The 4543-nt window shown below is 29.5% G+C and overlaps 1 long non-coding RNA gene and 1 other non-coding gene across 5 annotated transcripts in view; both read left to right on the top strand.

Moving 5' to 3' along the window:
- The first annotated feature begins 1218 nt into the window (after window positions 1–1218).
- On the top strand, window positions 1219–1291 carry TRNAV-UAC (transfer RNA valine (anticodon UAC)). Its single transcript has one exon. It is a non-coding gene; the product is annotated as a tRNA-Val (tRNA).
- Window positions 1279–4543, top strand: part of LOC143238524 (uncharacterized) — a 62585-nt gene continuing 59320 nt past the window's right edge. For 2 of the 4 annotated variants that reach the window (XR_013020622.1, XR_013020625.1), the window contains exon 1: window positions 1279–2203. This is a non-coding gene — a long non-coding RNA (uncharacterized LOC143238524). Of the gene's footprint in view, window positions 2224–4543 lie in introns of all 4 variants that reach the window. The other 2 variants (XR_013020623.1, XR_013020624.1) reach the window with 2 other exon arrangements.

Below are 4543 nucleotides of genomic sequence, written 5' to 3'. Positions count from 1 at the left end.
ATTTTTACCGATCGGTGGAATTGGCGATAATATCGTAAATTCCACTACGTCTGACAATGCATACATGTTATTTGATTGGAATTGGAAATAAACGAACCACAGATAGCGACTCAAAAGGTCCTAAACGCCATGTCTTACCACTCTTACAGGGAAGAGAAGCGACCGCCTAGAGAGATCATTGTTTTCTTGAAGACTCCTTGTTCTGTTTATCAATTTTTGTCTGATTTCTTTATTTTTCCAGAATGTCTTCACTTAGTAAAGGCTATTTGCGATGCTTAATATCTTATTGTTGTTATCGAATCTCCTCTTTTACGTACTTATTTAAAAATTGTATTTATTTCACTTGAATATAGTTAAGATTAAATAGGTACGAGGAAATTACGATGCCACGACAGCAGAATATACATTATTCTGAAATGTTTCCTGCTTCTAGGTGCAGCTGGTTCTGGTAAACGTTTTTTTTGAACAAGATTCTATGTTTTGGTAAAGTCATTTTCAACGAGAACAACGATATATAACCTTGAGAGACGACGTTAGTCGCCAAGAGTAGATGGTTTCTGAAGAGAGTGTTTTCAAAACAGATGAGACCTCTTCTGCACATTAGACGTTTTCCCACCGATGTGATATCCTACAACCCGCGACTGTCAACGTATTGTTAAAACAAGAGCGCCTTTACAAAATTATCATTTTAGGAGCTTGATAGTCACCATGAAACTTTGTCGTATTGAACACCTTGAAGAAGTTGGGTGCGAGAACGAGACATCAGCCAGAGTGCGATCATCTAATTGGTCGCAAGATAAGAAATATGAAATATTTTTCGCAGGAATCCATAAGCATATTGAAGGATTTAAAAGACGTATTAAATCGCTTATTACATTTTCGTGTAATAATTGTTATAAAAAAATTAAAGTTATGAAATTCTTCTGTTCAGTTTCTACTAGAAAGAGAAAAGAACGAGTAAATTAAATTGCACGTTTAAGGGCAATTGAGCGAGGTGTGAAAACGTTGAATACCGTAGGCTCGATGATGTCGTTTGAAGACACGTTAGCACATTATGAAATTACTTTTGGCTTTCGTAGACAAGGAAGAGTGTTATTTTATTTACGGTTATATGTAAAGCTGTCATTATATTTGTGTTTGTTTAGTTTGCGAAATGAGATATTTGAAACGTTAATGATTAATTTTGAAAAGAGTAAAAGGAAAAAAACAGGTAGTGACGTGCTTGTGGTGTAGTGGTTATCACATCCGCTTTACACGCGGAAGGTCCCAGGTTCGATTCCTGGCAGGCACATATTTATTATTTAAATCGTTTGTTTCCTTTTAATTCAGTTGGTAAGAACGTGGAACGAAATTTTCATCATAAAATCAGTGTCAGAGCGTGAGACGGTTCTGAGATGTCACAGGATTTACACACTTTTTTCCTTTTCTTGTAACCACCTTCCGAAATTCGTATAAATGTTGTTTAATAAACCGAAAAAGAATCGCTATTGGTTTTGGATATAATGCGTTCACGGCTGCGAAATTTCACGTTTTCAATAGGCCTTCGTGTAATTATATAAAGATTCTTCGACGAAGAATCTGACCAAAAATTTAGAACTCCTGTTCCATTGAAAGGGTTCATGAGGTTTTTTTTCTATTTCAAATGTGTGAAGAGTGTGAAACATCGATTCACGCGACCTTATTTTAAGTTTAGGTAACGTACCTTCTTAGTTGTACAGGTAATGTTTAAAGATCACGACTCCGTCAGTGTTTGTTGAGAACAACTATTCAATCTGTGACAGCTGATCACCCTATGTTACAGTTAAATGGTTTGGATTGGTAATATGTCTTGAAGAATCATAATTCATTAAAATCTCAATTTCAAAAAATGTGTGTGGTAAAAAGTCAATTAATTTGGAATTATTTGAATTGAATGTAATATTTTATTGTTGTTTTTTACTGGATTTTGAAGAGGTTATAGCTCTGTGTCTCTTGTTTCTGGAGTAAAATAAAAAATCATAGAAAAGGTAAATATGTATAGGTGTCACTCTGATTTTTTTAAGGACATTTTTGTTGATTTGTATAATTTTGTTAAACCCTTAAATTTCTTTGTTTATACTGTAATGCAATTTTTGTTTTATTATGTTTTTACCACAAAGGAGAAAAGTTATTATTCAAAATTTTATCATCCAGCAATAGAAGCATGGCTGAAGAAGAGAGTGAGGTAATGGTAGTGGAGGAAGTGTAAGACAATTTATTTTTTTTTTACTGAACCTCAACATGTGTATTTTTATCATATAGAGAAATAATGTGTTTAAGCTTTTTACCGTACATATTCAGAACATAGCATAGTTTCTTTGTACGTCTTTTACTTTGAAAATAGTTTAATACCAATTAATGTCTTTTCCAGCTCAATTAAGAAAACATTGAAATTATTTCAATTTTAATCATTTTACTGTTATGTGTTAATAGTATTTAAAAAAACAGAAATCAATCACTGTTCATCTAAAAATGTACAGTTTGTTACATGAAGTTTGTATAAAGCATCTTAAAGATAACATACTTTATTGAGAAATAACTATTACCTTCTCTATAATAAGATCATCTTGTAGTTGAAAATAAGTCAACACAAGTGTGTTTGTGCTTTAGAACTTTATTGAGTTTTTGAACCATTATTCATGTATAAAAAATAATGTTAAACATATAAGTAATAAATTTTAAAAAATCCAAATAATGAAAGAGAGCCAAACATTGTATAGTTAAATAAGTAGCTTAAGAAAATAATGAATTTTAGAGAATATTTAAATAGTATTTGTAATTTAAAATAATCAAAAATTAAAAGTACTCCAAACATGTATGAGATTTGTTTCTCTAGTATGTTTCTAATCTTTACATGAAACATAAATGTAGAGATTTCTGATTGATGACAAACCTATATTAATAAAACTACTTGAAAATTGCCACAGTTAAAGTTCATGTACAGCTATGAAATTGAATTTTTATTTGGTCTATTGTTCACCATTTATGATACATGGGGAGCTTTAGATAGATACTGGTTTAAACATAACATTTTAAAAACATGGAAAATGAAAAATATATATATGATTAACACAATATCTTAGCAAGAATCCGATTGAGCTACTACATATCTATGGAATGAGAAAATACATTTGTGTGTTAAGTCTGTTGTTAACATAACCAACTTTACCTGCATAAAAGGTATTCTAAAATATTATCAATTCATCCTCAACAGAATTTTGATGCACTGAATAAAATCAAGTTATTGCCAAAGAAGTGAATTTTTCAGTAAATATTTTAAGAATGTAAAATTGGTATTAAAGTGCTACTTCTATATATCAGTTCAGTGTATTTAGAAAGACTTATTTGAGACATTTACTGCACGAATTATGTGGATATCCCTTGTTGCTTAGTATGTAGATAAGAGGCTAAGTAGTTGTTTCTAGTTGCTTAGTCTCTTAAATTTTGGTACATTTTTTTGAATACTGATGAATTCTGTTGCATTGTAGTTATTACTGGAAGGTTTAGCCAGCCATAATCTTGTGAAATTATATATATTTGTTATAAAATGATCAGTTTCAATTCATTTTCTGAAAGCACAGAATGAGAAAAAACATGGTAAGAAGACATGTTATGTAAAGTTGCAGTAAACCTCTGAAGTAGATTCTTAGCAAAGACCTTTTTCATTAAAATTTTACAAAATAGGTAAATTAAATATCGTAATAATTTTTTGATGTATAAGATGCCATTTTCAAACATATGTTTCACTTGAAATACTTATAAACAACCTGTACAGAGTTTATACAAGAAAAACACTGTGATATAGCTGAAATTAATTTAAAAGAAAATAACTTATTTTAAGAGTAATGTATTAAATTTGGTTTAAAAGATTGCCAACCAAAACTAAAAAAGTATAACAGTATAATTAAAATAAAGATAAAAAGTATAAAGAAGTTTACCTAGCTTTCAGTATAAGACGGATTTCCAGACTGTCATTCACCAGAACATTGTATTTTTTTTAGTTGTCTTAAAATATTTGAATGTTTATTTTGAACTTTGTAATTTTCTCATTTGTAGTGATATATCTGTGTTAATATTGACACATAATGTGTGTTTTATTATTTTGAAGTTGGATTTGGTGAAGTTCTATGTAATGGGACATTTTTATAAATCAAAGTGTTTTCACTCATCTCAAGCATTCAAGAAATATATTATTAGGATAATAATTTGAAATTTCAGATTGATGACATTATGAAATAATATGACTAATCTTTATTAGGAAAGATTTAATAAGCACTTTTTTACATATGAAGACCCTATAACTATATTAAGAATTGATCTTGGAAAAATATAAAATTTGAAAGAGTTCGAATTTTTTAATATTATTCCCCTGGATCTCAACATATTTCTAAAATTTAATCTCTGAGAATGGCATAAATGCTCCATAATTTATTCTTATTATTGAGGTAGACTTAACAACACATTTTGAAAAACTGATAATTTTTTACTTAAAATGTAAATGGGTAATCGTAATTCTTTCTTTGAA

Source organism: Tachypleus tridentatus, chromosome 13 (assembly GCF_004210375.1).
Source record: "Tachypleus tridentatus isolate NWPU-2018 chromosome 13, ASM421037v1, whole genome shotgun sequence".
Classification (NCBI taxonomy): Eukaryota; Metazoa; Arthropoda; class Merostomata; order Xiphosura; family Limulidae; genus Tachypleus; species Tachypleus tridentatus.
The sequence above is the reverse complement of the archived record's forward strand: the minus strand, read 5'-3'. Positions and strand labels throughout refer to the sequence as shown.